Below are 20,481 nucleotides of genomic sequence, written 5' to 3'. Positions count from 1 at the left end.
TAGCAGATTATGAAGTGGAGTGGACAAATCCTCAAAAGTAATTACAAATTATCTCTCGTCCCCCAAAAGGACCAACACTTTACTTGAAGAACTCAAGGGGTAGATCTGTGATAACAGTTAACACTGAGATGAGCTTTGAAGTTTTCAGTATTATCGGATTGCAGCAGAGGGTGGAAGAAAAGGCTGAGTATGACAAAAAAACACTGTAGGCCTTCAGGGTCTCAGAAATAGCTAAGAAATGTAAAGTTCTACACTGAGTAGAAATTGTTCAGAATGAGGAGATATCCATCAGACCAAAAACTCTGATATTACAGGAAAGAGGTTTGGTTATTGGGTGGGGGAGGAATAAGAGAAGACATAATTCTAAAAGTGTTGAGAGAAGATCATGCTGAAAGATCTTTAACAATGTAAGGTAATGTAAGACATCCGGCCCCTTGGTCTATATTTTAAAACAAGAAAAATCAGGATCTTGAAGAGATATCTGCGCTCCCATGTTCATTGAAGCATTATTCACAATAGCCAAGGTATGGCAACCATGACCTAAATGTTCTTCAATGGATGAATGAGTAAAGAAGATGTGATGTATACATAAAACAGAATATTGTTCAGCCACAAATGAGAAAGAAATGCTGCAATTTGCAACAACATGGATGAATGTGGAGGGTATTATGAGGTTGGACAATTTAGTTCGCAAACTTGTTGCAACAATGTTGCTCACCTTCTTTAGATATCAGAGGGATTATTTGTTATGAATTTGTACCAACTGGACAAATAGTTAACCAAGTTTATTTACTATTTGGAAGTGCTGAAAAGACTGCGTGAACAAGTTAGATGACCTGAACTTTTTGCCAACAATTCATGGCTCTTGCATCACGACAATGCACCAGCTCACATGGCACTGTCTGTGAGGGAGTTTTCAGCCAGTAAGCAACAAATAACTGTATTGGAATACGCACCCTGCTTACCTGATCTGGCACCCAATAGCTTCTTTCTTTACTTGAAGACAAAGGAAATATTGAGAAGAAGACATCTGGATGACATTCAGGACACCAAGGGTAATACAACGACAGCTCTGATGGCCATTCCAGTAAAAGAGTTCCAGAATTACTTTGAAGGGTGGACTAGGCACTGGTGTCGGTACATAGCTTCCCAAGGGGAGTACTTCAAAGGTGACCATAGTAATACTAAGCAATGAGGTATGTAGCACTTTTACTAGGATGAGTATTTGAACTTAATTGTCCTATCTTTGTATGCTAAGTAAAATAAGCCTCACAGAGTGCCAAATGCTGTATGATATCAATTATACGTAAAATCTAAAAATAACTTAAATTCAACATCATGGAAACAGAATAGAAAGGTGGTTGTCAGGGGCTGGTGGGAAGGGAAATAAGATGTAGGTCAGAGGGTAGAAACTCAGTTGTAAGAAGAATAAGTTCTGAGGATCTAGTGTACAGCACGGTGACTAGTTAATATGACAGCATTATATACTTGAAAGTTATTGAGAGTAGATCTTAAGATTCTCACCATACACATAAAAAGGAGTTAACTATGTGAGGTGATGGATATGTTAATTTTCTTGATCTTGATAATCACGCCACAATGTGCCTGAATATCAAATCACACTCTAAATATATACAATTGAATTTGTCAATATTCCTCAATAAAGTTAAAAAAAAAGTGCTGTAGCAGTAAGATTAATAAATTTAGCAAGGCTAACCTAATTCCCTAGAAAGGAATTCCATTCTAATCGTGCAGAAATATTCGAAGCCAATGTGATGCACAGAACACTACAAAAATGAAAGAATCTATTCTGTATTGGTAAAATTGTTCCCAAACTGCTCAAATCAAAACATTTTAATAAAATTACTGAGCCTTAAAAAGAAAAAGAAATATTTGTTTTTCAATTACAATTGACATTCAATAATACAGCAGGTGACAAAAAAAATGTATACACATTTTAAGGAAGGAAAAAACTGTATTGAAATTGTAATACAATGAACGACGCTAGCGTGCATGTGATTAACGCCATCTTTTGAGCAAATATCATACTACACATTGCTATGTAATTCAATTCAACTTCGAAAAGTAAGACATGGATAACATCTCTTAAAATGTGTACATTTTTTTGGCACCCCGGTATTTTATATTAGTTTCAGGAGAACAGCACAGTGATGAGAGATTTACATAATTTATGAAGTGACCCCCAATTAGTCTAGTGCCCTCCTGACACCAGAGTTCCTACAACATTGTTAACTATGTTCTCCGTGCTGTACTTTAATCCCCATGACTATTTTCTAACTACCAATTTGTACACTTTAATCCCTTCAACTTTTCACATCCTTCTGGCGGTCAACAGTTCGTTCTGTCTATCTATGAGTCTGTTTCTGTTTTGTTGATTCATTTAGTTTGTTCTTTAGATTCCACATGTAAGTGAGATCATCTGGTGTTTGTCTTTTTCTGTCTGATTTATTTCACTTAGCATCATACCCTCTAGTTCCATCCATATTGTCAAGAATGGTAAGATCCCATTCTTTTTATGGCAGAGTAATATTCCACTGTATGTATGTACCACACTTTCTTTATCCAACCATCTGTTGGTGGACACTTAGATGGCTTCCATAGCTCGGCGATTGTAAATAATGTTGCAGTGAACATAGGGGTGCATATGTTTTTAAATTAGTGTTTATGACGCAGAGAAACCCACATCCATTAGACTTTTCCACAATAGTATTTTACGCCTGAAGACAATTTCCATGGGTAAGATATCCAAAGAAAGAAGAATTTAAACCAAAGACTTACTATCCAACCAACATGATTTTCAAATATTAGACTTATGAACAGACTTATGAACATACGGTAACTTGGGGAATATTTATTCTATGCGTTCTTCTTAATGCATGAGTTAGAGAATCGTGTTTCAGAAAATAAGTGGACTTTTGGAAAACTTTCCACATAAAATTTTTGATAAGCGTTGACTATAATTAATTATAGCTCTTAGATGACAAGAGAAGGGTAATAGTGGCAAAATATGTGTAGTATATAACTGCTGATTGATCTAACAATATAAATATAATACAAGAAATAAAAGTGGGAGCAGACACATGGAAAGCAGAAAAAGACTCATTGACAATAATTGGTTAAAAATGACTATTTGTTCAAACATACCCCCGGAGAAAAGCACACTGGATAGCTTTAATAATACTGGTAGCTGAAAACAATGGAAATTTGTATGTAGAAAAGTGACAATAAGAGAGAAATGAACTGTGCTTATAAGGAAAATTAAAGACAATATTGAGGCACATGGAAAAAAATTAGAATCCTAAAAATGACCTAAATAAAAATATAGAATTAAAAACAAGTAACTGATGTTAAAAACATTGTGGATGGTAACAAATGTAGAGTCTATAGAGAGAAGGAACAAAATATATGTACTTAGAGTCCTCAAAGGGGAGAGGTGTGAAATTGGCTGAGAACTTTCTGAAAGTAATGGGAGGCATAGAGTCACAGCTTCCAGAAGGCCAATAAAACAACCTTAAACCAGACAAACAAAAGTAAATCCACACCAAGGACCGGTGGAAAGTACGAGAGAGAGAGAGAGAGAGAGAGAGAGAGAGAAATCAATTACCTGTAAGAACAGATAGAAAGACTAACATTCCAATTTTCAAACAAACGAACACAGAAAATAATAGTCCTTAGGAAAAAAATAACTGCCGATCCAGAATTTAACCCCATAACAAATATATTTCCAGAATGAGGATAAAGAAGAAAATTTTTGCACAAACAAAATGTGAGAACATTTGTGACCTGCAGACCTAAAGAAAACACTAAATGGAGCTTTTCTTGCTGAACAAAGATGGTCCTAGATGGGAAGTCCAAGTGCAAAGGAACATAAAGAAATGAAATACATAATTATATAGTTATATGCGGCCCTCTTGTCCTTGAATTTGGGTCCCACACCTCCTGTTCCAGTGTTGATACTATCATTCTTCTTAGGAGCCTGTCCCAAAATATTCAAAAACATAAGAGCTTATCTTCATATTTCCTCCACCTCTGAAAATCCTCGTTGTTTTTTTTTTTTTTGCACTGTCATGAGAATTGTTACAACCCATATTTCTATAAGATGTGGTGATGTTCTATTAATATTATCCGCACAGTCAATAACAGTGATTTCTTCTGCACTGAAGTTATTCCTCTCCACTGCTGCTACTGGGAGGTCAGGTATGATTGATTTTCCTATTTTACAAGGGATTGCAATAATGTGCCAAATGATTTGAGGACTTTCCAAGCCTCTCTGCAGTACATGATGCACAGTTAGTATTGGAAACTGCGAGAGCTGAATTTCTAAACTGCTGTCTGCTGGGTGAAACCTTTCGTCAGAGCTCTGCCTAATAGAAATGTGTATCTCCAATACTTATATATCAACCCAATTTCATGTCAAATACTGATTTGTTACCATTGGACACTCACCTCTCCTGAAATTATACAGAGAGCTGTCATTTCAAATGTGTAGGCAATATGAGAAGTATGCTAATGTCTACTTATTTCCTCCAGGTGGAACTTTTCATCAAATATATGACCAAATTGTGTTGAAGGCCAGTTTTCCTCTAAGCAGAAGTTGAGTAGATTCTAGTATTTAAAGTGAACTTGGCAGCTTTAAAGAATAATGCTTTTGTTAATTGGACCATGCTACACGCTTAATCCTCTTACAACTCACCTCAGGGTAGAAGAGGAATAATAAGAAAAAGATGCTCCTTACTGAATGTGATTTTAATTTCATTCCTCTATGGTGCTTTTTCCTCTCCCAATAGAGAGACGTGAGCTCAGTCACTGAGGTGGGCCCACCTGTGCCGGAGGCAGAAAGGCATCACCTTACCAAACGTCATCTAAGTTGACTTCTGCGGTTGTTGTAGTTTCTCATGAAAGAATAACAACTTCTCAAAGCAAAACTCGTCAACTAGTATGACTTGATCAGTTGATACCTTTAGCTCCGTGAATAACAACATTATCATCAGGAAAATGCAATGGGTGTTAGATTTCCGGGTCATTATACCTCCAGGAAAGGGCTCATCCTCCTCAGTGTACAGCTGGTAAAGCTGTTTTCCTACTTCACACACAGGAGAAGCTTCTGTGAGGCATGTGTTTAGGGACTTTCAAAAGAACACACGTTGTCCTGTCACAGAAGCTTCCAATTCCATTACAGCGATGACAAGAGAAGACACAGACGGGAAATGAAGAGGTAGATTATTAAACTTACAAAGGAGAATCTAGGGCATGATGTCATATTTGAAAATCAACAAAAAGATATACATTTGCAGACTCCATGAAAATTTTAAATGCGTGATGGCCTGTGGTTTCACAACGTCTCCCATCCTCATTTTCCAGGGGAATCTTGACTCTTACATGTAACCAGTGTTCCTTAATAATGCAAAATTGAAATGACTACATATTCAGAGTGCTTCATTTTACATGAGTCCATGTAAATATGTATAGTTCCAGTTTCCATGATAGAATACTCCGCATTCTAGTTCTGGTTCTCCATACATGTTATATGTGGCACGTATGTGTGTGAAATATACACTCCTCCTTAACATTAAGTTGTGCCTGTTTGAAACTGATATCCCAGAGAGTTGCTCGAATGGCATATAGTCCACTCAGCCCCCATTTCTGTCTATATTTTATATCTTATTCAAAAATCAAGAAGGAGAAATATCTATGTGGAATTTTTTGGAGGGATTTTTTGTTTTTGTGAGAGTCTGGGGTTCTTTGATGTGCTACTCAATTTGGGTTTGCCATCATGCCCTCATCTTCAATGGAGGAACACATAAGAATCATGTATCCACATAAAATGTATATTTATTTTGGAGATACTGTTTCTGGTGTTGCCTCATGTATAACAATTTGCCTCTCTTAGAAGGACCCAAGGGAGTAACTTCCCTTCAAATCTCGGTGTCCCTTTCCTGAGAAAACTGTTTGTTCTTCTCTTGAGGACATATTTTATTTGCTCTCCCATCAATAACAATTATTTAAGACCTTATGAGAGTTTTCACCTTATTATCCTTTACCATAGATTTCTCTCTATTTTTCAGTCTTACAGCATGCTTTAGACAGCTCTGTAAGTTACACCGTATCTTTTTTGTTCAGAATTTTGACATGCAGATAAACAAAGAGAATCCATTATCATCCTAATTATACTGTTGGAATAAATAAGTAACAGCGAGATTACTGAACACACTCTGTAATCACGGTGGAGCTACCCTGATTAAGCCCAACTTAGATTCTAAAAAAAAGAAAAATAGCCTCTGATTCTATTTCTTCCGAGGAAGCTGGAGAAAGTAACTACAGTGCCACCAATGACAAAGGGCTGGATAACCTATAAAATCACAATATATTCTGAAGCCATCAGACAAGAGGATTTCATTTATTTTAGATTGCATAATATTTTTCTGCAGGCAATTGATGTTCTGGCCATTTATTCCAATTGCATTTCTCTCTGTGCTTCATTGTGTTATAGTTTCTTTTGGTTTGTCTAATTTTTTGAGCTTTCTTCTGCAGTCTCTAATAGGTCTCTGCTAATCTCATCCTGTTTATATTTTATTTCAGATTATATATTTTTCATCTCTAAAAGTTATTTCACAAATTTTTAACGTCTTCCTTTTTTCAACTTATTACAAGGTCTAGATGCCCCCCAAAAAAAATATCAGATATGCATAGAACAAGGGTAATATGATTCAATCAACAGAAAGAGATTTTGAAATGACACAGATAATGATACCAGTGAACAAGAACACTAAATAATATCATAAATATATTCTGCATGTTAAAGAAGATAAAGAAAAACATGACCATGGTAACATACCTTGTCTCAAAATTTACTAATAGTAATATAGTCACTATAGCTTTCTTATGATTAGTGAGTGTTACATATATTTCCCATCTTTATATTTTAAACTATATTTGTCTTTGCAATAAAACTGTATTTTGTGGCACTTATGAGTCTGATATTATGTCCATTTCAAGTTGAATGTTTAGTTCATCACATACAGTGTAATTATAGATATAGTTGGGTTTAAATGTGCCATCTTGCTAGTTTTCAGCTTGTCTTATCTGTTTATGTTCATTTTATTATTCTTTCCTGGCTTCTTTGAATGAGTTGAATATTTATAATATTCTATTTCAAAATCTCAGGATTATTAGTCATAACTTACTTTTTAAAAATATGTATTATTGCCTCTACGCTATTCATTTTTAATTTTTCATGGTTTCTCATGAATTAGTAATAGAATAGTTCACATATAACCTTACAGCAGTGGATGCTCAATTACACACTAAGTTTTTGTATTATTGTCATCATACGTGTTGCTTTCACATGTTATAAACTCCTTAGTCCATGGTTATTAATTTGTCTTGAAGCAGTTTCTCTGCTTATATTCCTATTTTCCTGGTTATACAATGTATTTACCCCAAGTTTTGAGTACAGTGTTTTTAAGATCTAAATCTTTGTTTTATATCTTCCAAAGCTGTTGATTTTTTTTTTTTCCTGGAAGGCAGTTAATTTCCACCAATCTTTGTAAGATTTCTTTTTCCGCATTGGCAGGGAAGGTTTAAGTGGGCTTGGCTTGGGATAACACAGTTTAATATCCAGGTTTCCCGAATGTCCCATCACCACCTCAATGTCTCTGAAGTCTCCCACCTTTGGGATTTCTGTTTACCTTACAGATTCCCACTGGCTGTTCTCTTCCAGGTCCCAAAACATCCCTTTTCACGTGCAGCTAAATATAAGGCCAGAGACTTTAGGGAAAATCTGTGCTCCTCTGTGCAACCCTCCTCCATTGCCTGCTGCACACAGCCAGCTGTCTCAGCCCGCAGAGACCCCTGTCTACCTCCTCACCTGGGTAGGATAGTTTTACGGTTTAGGCAACTCTTTCCTGGGCTTCATTCTGGAAACAATTTACAGGCAGAAAGCCACCTTGATATCTTGCTGGTTTCCCGTTCCTTGGGGATCCACATTATCCAGCATCTATAAAGAGCTGTTTCACGTCTCTCATGTCTTCTTTACAGGTGCATAATTTTTGAAGGTAGAATGGCTGGTTAGTAATAGACACTTCATTGTGGCCGGAATCAGATCTAGTGCTTGTCAGTTTTTAATACCAATGTTATTTATGATGGGCTCTAAAAGAGAAGTGTGAAGGAACGCTCCCTTATCTCATATTCATTGGAAGACCTAATGCAGTATTATGATTATTTCTATTTAAAGATTTAATAGAATTCACTGTTGAAGTCAGATATACGTAAGATTTCTTTTTAGGTACTTTTTTATTACAAGTTCAATGTCTTTAATAGATGTAAGACTACCAAGCAATTAAGAAAAAAAAATTGTAAGAGCCCTAAAAATTAAGTTTGTACAAAAGGAAAATGTTTGGCTTCAGACTTCCACAAATCCTGTGTCCCACAGCTTCAAAGGATTTCTCTTGCAAGGCAAATAGTCTCTCCTCAGACAAGCCATCATTTATGTGTGGGAACAAAGAACTTGGACAGGCAAGGACTAAGGAAGAATAGCACCCACGTAGCCTTTCTAAAAAAAAATACTTGAAATATTTCAGCAGCTTGAGAGATGAATGAATCTTTCAAATCAATGTTTTTGGGAAAAGGAAATAAAGAATGAATGCAAGAAAAGCTTTGACAAAATTGGACACGAGGGAGCAAACTACTTATAAGCTTAAAGAACAAAATAGAGAAAAAGAAATACTTCGGAGCATGTTTGCCCTCATTTATTATTACATAGTTATTGTAGATGGATCAATGATTTACTCTCAGATGGGACCTAAGTGTTAATGAGACATATGTAAAACAATGTGTCTCATTGTTTTAAATAAAAGAGATGGGTGAAAACTTCCTGATGTAAATGACACGTTCAACGCAGATCAGCTTAGGTGAAAGACAAGACATTTACTTTCCTCCCTGGGATGGAGACGGGAACTGCTTTTAGCCATAGCACACAAACGTTGAGCACACAATGTGATATACTATAGAATTGTACACTTAAAACCTATGTAACTTTACTAACCGTTGTCACCCCAATAAACTTTAAATTTAAAAAAAATTCATTAATTAATTTTTAAAAACACACAACAATGATGCATGGAAGTCATCTTTCCCCTTCTCCATTTCTAGACCCTGAATAATCTCTGACTGACCACATCTCTAACTAGGCTCATTTCCCATGGCGACCATTAGGGCTGCTGGGATACTGGCCTCTCACTTAACACACACAAAAGGAAGGTCTCAAAGGAGCTCTGATCCATGTAGCTTGGCTCTTTTAGAGCCCATCATAAATAACATTGTTATTAAAAACTGACAAGTACTAGAATCTGATTCTGGCCACGATGAGCTATTACCACACCAGCCATTCTACCTTCAAAAATGATGCACCTGCAAAGATGACGTGAAAGGCGTGAAACAGCTCTGATCCATCATGCTTACACCCAAGCAACCCATGTAGTCAGGATTCTTTAGGTTGACTCATGACCCCACCTCAGTGACTAGAGATGGGTGCTGCTAGTTTAAGGCACATAGAATGTGTTCCGTGCAAGAAAGGAGTATATCCAGAAGAATGGGGAAATGGTTCTGGACCAATAAAATGACAAAACCAAAAAATATTAACCAATCATTGATTGCAATTATCTATATTTTGATACATTTCTATTTGTATATGTTCTATGTGGTAAACACATAAAAATAATTGCATATTTTACTTTTCATTATGAATTACAGATTTTATGTTACAATATAGAGAAGCACAGAGGCAATCTTAATACTGTAAAATAAAGTATCTAGAAAACTGTAACCAGAGATAAATACTTTCATTATTTAAGTGAACTTATTCAGAAAAATATCTTTAAATTTTGGTACACCATCATTTTTACAAGCTGCCTCATATTTTATTTTACATATGAAATTAGCTAATTGCTAATCATGGAACTTTAGATATTCCTGTTTAATATCTAACAAATTGTGTGTGTGTGTGTGTGTGTGTGTGTGTGTGTACAGGAGAGGGAGAGAGAGAGCCTTATGTCTTTAAATTTAGGTCTAAAACTGTATCAAACACAGAGACTATCAAAGCTCGTCCCACAGCTTCTGAAATGCTTCACGTGTTTGGCTTCTTGTTCAGTCTGAATAACTTTAACAGTAATAATAAAAATATGGTGAGATATGGAGATTTTTTTTCTCATGTAGAGTGCCATGGTTTTTAGGAATTTTACCCAACAGATAGGAGTCCAGACAAGGCACATGTCAAGTAGTTCAGCTGGGTTATGCTTCCGAGTGGGTGGGTGGAGATGAACAAGGAGCAAAAGGGCAGGAGAGATACGCTGAAAGTTTAAACCAGGACCCCTTCACGATAGACCTGGAATGCTGGATTACAGAAATCGAATTTCGATTTTAGTCAGTGAAGGAAAAAGAGGAGAATAGCATTTCCAAATCTCTTCTCTAGGCGGTACATTGATTGAAACAGATAAAGTCTACTCTAAAATATTTCCTGTAGACAAAGAGCAGAGGCTTTGATTATTTAGGTTCAATGCCCAGTGCTCTCTGGTTTGTCTTTGCGGGGTCCTGCTTCAATGTCCTGCACCCTCAGTTCTGTACAATTAATCCTGGTCTGTTCAGCCAAACCCAAACGGTAAAAATGTCTATAAATGTAGCTTGTGTCCTAAATCTCCACTTCAGGTAGCAAAGAGCTTTCCTTTCCAGCTCTCTAGAATCGTACGGCCCAGTGCTATATATCCTCTTCATCCTGCAAATGCACCCGAGGCTTTGTATTTCTTGCAAGTAAATTACAAGTAAATAGTGTAGACGAGCACTATACCTTGGAGCAGTAACTCTTTGTTAAATGACCCTGTATACCAACATCACCTTAAATGCACTATAAATTTAAACTGTTTCCTTTTTGTTGGGTTTATAGCAAGATTACTGTACACAATTTATATACAGACCTTGAGTTTTTCGCCCAATTTACAATATTTGTTCTTTTTCCATTGTGCCTCGACTATATGTCGCATTCTCTCTCTTTCCAAGGCTTTGTTCATTATTCCAAGTATATACGATATAAGAGGTTTCTTCCAGAGGCTGGCCAACGAAAACGATTTTTTATTTGCCTGTCAAGACATCAATTCACTTTACAATTGAGTTAATTTTAAAATATACATGTGAGAAATGAAGAAAAGTCTGCAGGACTAAGCATGCCAAGAGTCATCATTCCTACTTCTGTTTCTAAAACTTATTACAAAAACCACTTTTTCCTCTTTCCTAAAATTATTTTTTAAAACCAATTTTAAAACTAGTTTGAGCATCTTGTATCAAGTAAGACTATCATAAGCATTAAACAAAGTGACTGAGCAAATTGAGAAACAGAATGATAAACGTGTTTAGATACAAACTTATATCAATAAATCCTATGTTTCCTCCTTTTATGGAGTTAAGAGCCAAGAAGCAGGTCCTTCTGTCCTTCCAAGGACAAAGTGTACGTCCTAAGCTACAATGTCTCTGTCTATGTCACAGAGGTGATGGGACAAGGTCATGAGGAAAAAGGATCTGCTTATTGAAAGAGGCTGAAGGAAAAATAATAAAGAAATAATGATAAATTCCAAGGAAGCAAATCTGGAAGCAAGAGATGAAAAACTAGCTAAATGGATATTTTGCCTCAATATATGGAATTTTTAAAAATAAGAACTGTTTTACCATGAAAGATGTGGTAAATATATACAATGGAATATTACTCTGGCATAAGAAAAGATGAAATACTACCATTTGCAACAATCTGGCTAGATCTTCAGAGAATCATGCTAAGCGAAATAAGTCAGACAGAAAAAGTTGAGAACCATATGACTTCACTCATTTGTGGGAGACAAAACTGAAAGCAACAAAGGACCAAGACAAACAAACAAGCAACAACTCACAGACACACACAACAGTTTAGTGGTTACCAGAGCGTAAGGGATAGGGGTAGTTAGAAGAGGGAAAAAGGGTCAAATATGTGGATGGAAGGAGAACCGACTCAGGGTGGTGAACACACGATGTGACATATAGATGATGTAATACAGAATTGTACACTTGAAACCTGTATAATTTTATTAACCAGAGTCACCTCAATACTTTAATAAAAATTATTTAGAAAATGAAGTTAATTTCCTGTCATTTTTAGGTATCCAAGAAAGTTGTCACATAACGTAGAATGGATTTCTTATCTTCAAGGAAACAAAAGTCAGTCTTTTCTATGATTAAACCAGGGCTGAAGAGTAAGAAACCAAATCGGCCTTAAAGATATGGTTTCTGTCTCTATGTGTTCTTAATCAAATGTTAATTGAATGTTGACTGTGTTCTTAATTGAATACTGTGACCTCAATATTATACTGCAGCTCATTTACCCACTCCTCGCAAAATTCATTTCATCTTTTTACAGCCTTTTCCAAACTTCATCACATCCCTCATACCCAACACTTGCCTTTCACTCATCAGCAGATGACCTTGTCTCCTAACTCATTAAGAACACTGAAACTGATGAATGAGAACCACATAAATCTACATCATATGATATGTTATGACGATGGCTCAATCTTTATCACAGGCGTGCTTAGTGTTAGTTTCGTTTCTGTTCCTCGTATTAAAGACAGTATTACTTCCCAGTATTTTGTAGTTGTAGCAAACCATGAGTGAGCAATCCTGCTCCCCAAACAAGGAAATCCTCTGCAGACTAAATTGGATCCCCAGAACTTATCTTGGTCATCCCCCCTTTTACATAATGTGACTATGAGGTACAGTTGCTGTATCGATGCACCAGATTTCTCTTCTTGGCTCAACAGCTTGTTTAAAAGATTTGTGAATCTTCTGTAGGAAAATGCTAGCGGTATAAAGAATGGGGAACTAAAAGACGAATGTGCCAGAGTGGCTCAGTATCCTGTCCTATGATACTAACGTGGTAACTGGGTGGAAAGTTCCCCAAGGAGCCAAGTATGCCTCTGACCACAAATTCTTGCCCTGAGGAAGAATGTGCCACCACATTGGGAATATAACAGCAAGGGAGACTTGCTAAGGGCTTCCCAGACCCACGTCAAAGTTACATCATGTTCAATTTGTCAAAAAACGTAAAGTGGACATTTAAAGTTAAAAACAACATAACCTTTCAAAATCATTAAAGAGAATCAAAATAAAGACAACAAAAAAATGCCATAGAAAAGTACAACAAAAAATAGGTATTGAAACATAAATAATAGTGCATGTTGGCAAGGTCAAGATTGATATTTGAGTCTTAATTATAAAGATTAATTTTGACATTCCTCTGTAAAAATAGAGGCAGATTTAGTGAATGGAAAGCAGTAGAAGATGCTAGAAAATATATAATTAAATGACAAAGAAATTTTAGATTAATTTGTAATAACATGACAAAATAAATTTAGGTGAAATGCAGAGTTAAATGCTTACAAAATAATTAAGGAACTACTATATTTTGTCAATTCTAATATCTGTATATTTCAACATTTCAGTATCATCATTGAAATAGTGATGCATCCTACAATGAATGGCAGGTCAGCATATCATAGTTTTATTATTTCTTAGTGATGCATAAAATAGTTGTGTATTTTATAATCAAGGTACCTTGATTGTGATGAAAAATTGTATCTATAAAATCAGGTAATTGCTTATCTGATCTTGGCTGGGAGAATTTCCAAGCAATTTGGAAATTACTCTAAAAGTATAATAGCTAAGCCAAATTTGCAAAGACAAACTCCAGTAACTAAAGTATAGCAAATAATAATATTAAAAGTAAAAGAGAAAACAGAAATCTTTTCAATATAAGTGACATATAATAGATTACTATAAAGGTGTTGTTGTTTTTTACATAATTTCATACTTAGAGAAGTTAGAAAACTACTACAAACACTTCCAGTATACACTTCACACAGATTCCTCAAATGCTTACATTTGCCATATTTGCTTTAGCGTTATTTCTCAGTAGAAAGGTAGACATACTAGTACACTCATATCATACCCTTTGAAAATAAATTGTAGAAATGGGGTTCCTTAATCAACAAATACTTCACTGTGTATTTCCTAAAAACAAGGGCATTGTCTTAAATAATCACAGTACAATCATAAAAATAAGAAAATCAACCTTGATACAAAATTTTTGGCTAATTTAGAGACATTTTTAAAATTTTCAATAATTGTTTCTATAATTTAGTTTTCTTTATAGAAAGAAAATCTCAGATTACGAGTTACATTTAGTTATTCTTTTTTTCATTTTGCTTTTAAATCTGGAATCTTTCTTTAATTTGAACGACGTTGAGTTTTTAATGAGTACAGTCAAGTTACTTTCTCGAAGGCCCTTCAACTTGAATCTGTCTAATATTTCCTCACTATTGAGTAGACTTCATCTGTTTTTGTCATAAATACCCCAGAAGTGGTGATATGATCTTCTCATTGCCTTGTAGTAAAAAGCAGAGAATATCAACATGACCCAATACTGACGTTGTCAACCACGTGATTAAATTCATGCCTGCCGTACTTCTCCAGGGTAAAATTACTGTTTTTACATTATAATAAGTAAGTATCTGTGTGTGGAGGCTTTGGGATTATGTAAATATTCTATTGAACATCAAACTTGCCCCCACTAGTTTGAGCATTGACGGATGCACCTTGTCTGAAACAGCAATTATTACTATAATGGTTACCAGCTTGTAGCTTCCTAATTCTATTTTTCTGTAAATATTAGTTGGCATTCCACTGTAAGAAAGCTCACCCACCATTTATTTATACAAATATGGACTCGTGGATTCTTATTTAATCCGATTGGAAATAATCAATTAATAATCATTTATATTGTCCCAGGGCTGTTTGATAAGAGAGTCCCTTAGATCCAGCTCTGGGTGTGTGTGTGTGTGTGTGTGTGTGTGTGTGTGTGTGTGTGTGTGTTGTTCTCTTCCTTTTTCCCTAAGCATCTCCCTTACTTTCTAGCACAAAAGGCTATTGCAGGCTGACAATGTGCTTCCACTGCCCAAACTCTTGAACCGGCCACTTCTCCAAGGAACCTTGGTTTCTTTTAACGAATATGGGCACTAGGTTCACTAAAAAAGTCAGTTTATTCACGAATAAGATGACGGGCCAAAGGGCTGGAAGTGAATTTCAGTGGGTCACTGTCAGTGGACTGTCACATGGACAGAGGCTCATGCAGCAGCCTGACAATGTCATGATCCTTAAGCCTCACCTGAGGCCGTCACGATCACCTGGAGACGCGTCAAGTCACATGAAAGCGCGGTTCACCAGTCACTAATGACTGAGTGGAATTCTACTTCCTTTGTTCCCTCCACTACCTTCTAAGTAAATGGATGTACAGTTTGCTAAATGGTTTTAACCTTTCCAGACAGAGTGAAGAGGGTTTTCATTTAATCTCTCTTCCAAAAAGCTAATGTTAAAATGAAACCACTTGAGCCATTGGAATTTTATGTATTAATATAATTCATTACGCACTTTAAATACTTATGATTTTGTCTATTTACAAAGGAGATCATTATGACACTGAAGTTTCTAACTGATAGAGGTCAAAACTATTATTGTGTATACAGCAGTGACATATATCTCCCTGACATTCATTTATTTAGCCTATCAGTGTTGATATTGTCAGATATTTAATTTTCCACACTAAATTTAATTTTACCAGAGAAATAATTGTAAGAATATATATTTAACATGAGTATCCCAAAAGACATATAATAATACTCCAGTCAAGTTAAAATTCATGAAAAATATGAATATCAAAAACTGCTTGAGGCCTTAATTCAAAGACTCATGAAATAGAAGAAAGAAGATTCAAACAAAGTCAGGCCCCCTCATACAAGCCCAGTGAAATTCCTCCTTTTCCTATTATTATAATAATTGCCCTGCAATTCCCTTCCTTCTTTACCCTCATTCTCATTTTCTACCTCACTGAGGAACCTGTTTCCTTCCTTTTCCGAAGCCAGCTCAATGCCTGACTCTGCCATCATCAATCACCATCCCCTCTCTTTGATTCTAATTCGCATCCTTCCTTTAGGGTAGAATAGAGTCGGCCATATCTTATTTGATTCACAAGTCTCTCTCTGTTAGTCTGTGTTCCCCCCTGCCCCCAGCAGTTGGCCTTTTGAGGTTAGATACCATGTTTCCATTATTTTAGACATCTTCCCCTGTGGCCTTCAGGTTGAAAGCTTATGGTTCAAGTTTGTTCTTGGAAGCCATCTTGACTCTCTGCTCCTCCTCAGTGTCCATCTCAAGCTCCCAGACTATGGTTCCAAAATGTTCCTTGCTCAAATACCCTTTGTCATTGGTAGTTGTAATCTTACTCCCTATGCTGGCATTTTGTATCTACAGTAGACATTCTGCTGGAAGTGGGGACATCAGTATTAACGGCTACTTTCCGCTGAGTACAGCAGGGATGCTTATGAGCCCAAACTTGCCAATCACTTAGCCCTGGACACTTTACCTCCCAACGCTGAATGAGCACACCAGACTGATGGCTATGGGTAGGGCGGCTCTGCCTAAGCCAGTGAGGAAGAGAGGCCTTACTCTTGATCACAGCAGCCATGACTCCATAGGAGATTCTAAGGGAAGGATGAAGGTCATTCAAAAGAAGCAAGTCCTGAATATTTCTGGATTTCTTGCTATATAAGATGATGACAGGGACAGGTGGTGACAGTCGACGTTCTTCCTCAATTCCTGTGGTCAAAGCCTTGCAGGCATATCTTTCTGATTCTTGGCTACATGGGTAACTTCACTGAGGTCATGCATTGGTGACTTGTCTACCTTAACATCAGACAGAAAGAGCCGAGAACCACGTGATTTCACTGATATATGGGCTATAAAACTGAAGGCAACAAAGGAACAAGAAAACAAATGAAGAAACAAAAACTCATAGACACAGACAATAGCTTAGTGGTTACCAGAGGGTGGAGGGAAGAGGTGTGGTAGATGAGGGTTAAAGGGAATCAAATATATGGTGATGGAAGGAGAACTGACTCTGGGTGGTGAACACACAATGTGACATATAGATGATGTATTACAGAATTGTACACCTGAAACCTACGTAACAATTACTAACAATTACTATGTAACCTTACTAACAATTGTCACCCCAATAAACTTTAATTAAGAAAAAAAACAAAGCCTTCCTCAACAGAGTCTAATGACACTGACCATGCCAGAATTGTGGTTTTTAAATGGGCTACAGGTAATAGAGACGTAGAATGTAATCCCTTCACAGGAGGAATGAACTTCAACACGGGACTAGGTGCTGGAAGGGAGAGTGTGTCTATTATATTCACAGCACTTCAGAGGCAACTGTCCTCACTGATGTACATTATGTGCTAGCTCTTGAATTCCACACCAAATGGTTGCTCATTCAATATTCAAATCTCTACCCATATGAGTTCCCAAGGCTATAAGTAGTACATTGTAAATACAAGGCCTGACAATTAAGTTCACAAACTTTTTCCAATGATGTTGCTAAGCTTTTTTGATATCAGAGGGATTATTCATTATGAATTTGTACCAACTGGACAAACAGTTAACCAAGTTTACTATTTGGAAGTGCTGACAAGGCTGCACAAAAAAATTAGACGACCTGAACTTGTCGCCAACAATTCATGGCTCTTGCATCACGAAAATGCACCAGCTCACATGGTACTGTCTGTGAGGGAGATTTTAGCCAGTAAACAAATAACTGTATTGCAACACCCTCCCTACTCACCTGACCTGGCCCCCAGCGACTTCTTTATTTACCCAAAGATAAAGGAAATATTGAAAGGAAGACATTTTGATGACATTCAGGACATCAAGGGTAATACGACCACAGCTCTGATGGCCATTCCAGAAACAGAGTTCCAAAATGGTTTGGAGGGTGGACTAGGCACTGATGTTGTTGCATAGCTTCCCAAGGGGAGGACTTTGAAGGTGACTTTAGTGATATTCAGCAATGGGACATGTAGCACTTTTTCTAGGATGAGTTTGCAAATTTAATTATCCAACCTCGTATCATATTTTTTCCTAAGGATAGATTTGTTAAAGTACCAACTCTTAGTTCAAATAACAGCACTTTTTTTTTTTTCATCTTCCTGCAGAGGCCATGAGCAATAACAGTGGCAGTTGGCTCATTGACAGTTCCAAGAATGTCACACCAGCAGTGGTTTCAGCATTTCTGAAGCTCCAACAACAGGTTGGCTAGTGCCACTGATGCCATTGTTAACAGTCACGTTTGTCAAACTACTGGAAAAAATTGTAATATTTGAAAAGAAACTCCCCTAGCAAAACATTTTATGTAGACCTTCATCCTGTCTCTACCTTTCATCACCAGGAAAGGCCAGTGCTTCATTTCTAATTGAAAAACAGCACTATCGTATCTGAATAAAATCAGATTTTCAACAATAACAATGAAAACAACTTGATTCTTTGCAGGCTTGCCAATCAATCTTTCAGCACCAGTTAGAACACAGAGCTTAGCACTTCCCTGCGTAGAGGGCTAGCCACACTGGAGCAAAGCCTGCCACGGTCAGCTGGACCTCCAGTACCCTTCAGCAGGTTTCTGGTCTGTTGGAGACAGATGCTGATGGCAGAACTGCAGAAACAGGGCTGCATTCAGTGAATGAGGCTATTTTGAAAAGGTTATTCACATAATAGGAGTATATCTCTGTTATAATGAGCTCAGCTTCTGTCTTTCCATTTATGTCATGTTTATATGCTCCCTTATTGAGTCTTGTCTATTTTGCTTTGGTTGTAAGACTCTGTGGTAGGGGGCTGGTGTAGCTGGTGTATTAAGACTATGCAGATTATGAGCTGCTGAAGGAGGAGGCACGAGCCATCCATGTGAGGTAGGCAGGTAGTTCCTGAAGCCCCTGAGCTCCCAGGTGGGGAAGTGAAAACCCAGGGGTCCTTCTGAGTGCAGTTGCAATACACTCACACAAAGGAAGTAAAGTCCCAAGATTTGTTATTTACAGATCCCCAAAATGGGGGTGGGAGGTCGGGGGGGCGGACCTAATGAGCCCTGAGCAGGGTAGCCCTCCATCCCAGGTGACAGGCAGCAGGAGACAGAGAGCAGGGTAGCAAGCACCTGTTACCTAGAAGGGGGTGTGGGACACTAACTTTTCATGGGCTCAACCCTATGTGGTTATTTTAAAAGGCGCCCTGGGAAAAACAAAGCTGGAACTTGGGACAGGAAACCTGAGGTCAGGTCCTTATCTAAAGGTCCAGGCTCTGGCTGCGAGCAGGATGTCATGCTGCAAAATGCCCAGGTTTCTGCCTCGCAGGCTTGTAATCTGCTTGATATTTTATTAAGGACAAGGAACTGGACAGTAAAGGCGCTGCTTGTAATTTATGGAGCTATTCACTTGACTTTTGGTAAATATGCAAAATGTTATAAATTTTGCATAATTATTCAAGCATAGCATCTCTTAACTTACTTTACCTACAAGGATTTTATGCTTTTTACTTCTACCTCTGACTTCTGTCTTTTGTCATCTTTGTAGTTGCCTTAGTATAAGTTTTGATTCTGAGCATTTTCATCTCACCTCCTCCTTCTTCTAGCTCTTCCAAGATATTGCATATTCTGGCACATCGGATCTAAAGTAAAGGCTTTTCAGTCAAACTCCTTCTTTCATGATTTCATTTCCTGAACCTTCTGTTCTGCTCTGCATTGCCTTTGGTGTTGATTTTACTTTATCTGGTGTAAGTTTTCTTGGAGTAAAATCTCTGTCTTCTACATTTTTTCTCAGTTAAATATATGTCATTGCTTATTTGATTTTGTTAACAAGAATAACATTAGGATGTCATTTTACTTCTTATGTAAATCAAAAATCTGAAGTGAAAAATGTACTTAACTTTCTTTAAGTGCTCAAAAAAAGGAAACCTCCCACATCACTACCACCAATTAATGTAAAGAGTGTATTGTAAATTAATCTCGACACCTTAAGTAAGAATTAAGATAACTGGAGAATGCCATTACACTGACATGCACTGATGATGGAAATTTCGATACTCGGTGTTGGAGCACTGAGTTCAAAAGACGTGAAATTATGAACAGCAAGGTGAAGTACGAAGGGTAGAAATCTTAAATAATGGGAAGGAAGGGATGCCCAACTTCCTGAAAGAGAATATCGCTCATAATGTTTATTTAGATGTTCCCAAAGGGATCTGATCAAACGTGAGCATTTCCCCTTGAGCCACATGGCAGAGAAGATAGAACAAAGAGCTACATGCTTATAGCAGGTCCGCCAAAAAACAAATATGTGCATGAATTAGTACACTAAGAGTGAGATTAAAAGACAGTAAACAACCAGAAAGAGAACAAAAGGGAAGGATATAATCACACGAGCTCAGCAGCCTCTTCCTCTACCCAGGTCTAAATACCCAGAGGATTTCCCAGTTCACAGAACAGTTAGAACCAATTGCCTGCAAATTACCAAGGTT

The sequence above is a fragment of the Rhinolophus sinicus genome, chromosome 4, assembly GCF_057876585.1.
Source record: "Rhinolophus sinicus isolate RSI-liver-muscle chromosome 4, RSI-T2T, whole genome shotgun sequence".
Classification (NCBI taxonomy): domain Eukaryota; kingdom Metazoa; phylum Chordata; class Mammalia; order Chiroptera; family Rhinolophidae; genus Rhinolophus; species Rhinolophus sinicus.
The sequence above is the reverse complement of the archived record's forward strand: the minus strand, read 5'-3'. Positions refer to the sequence as shown.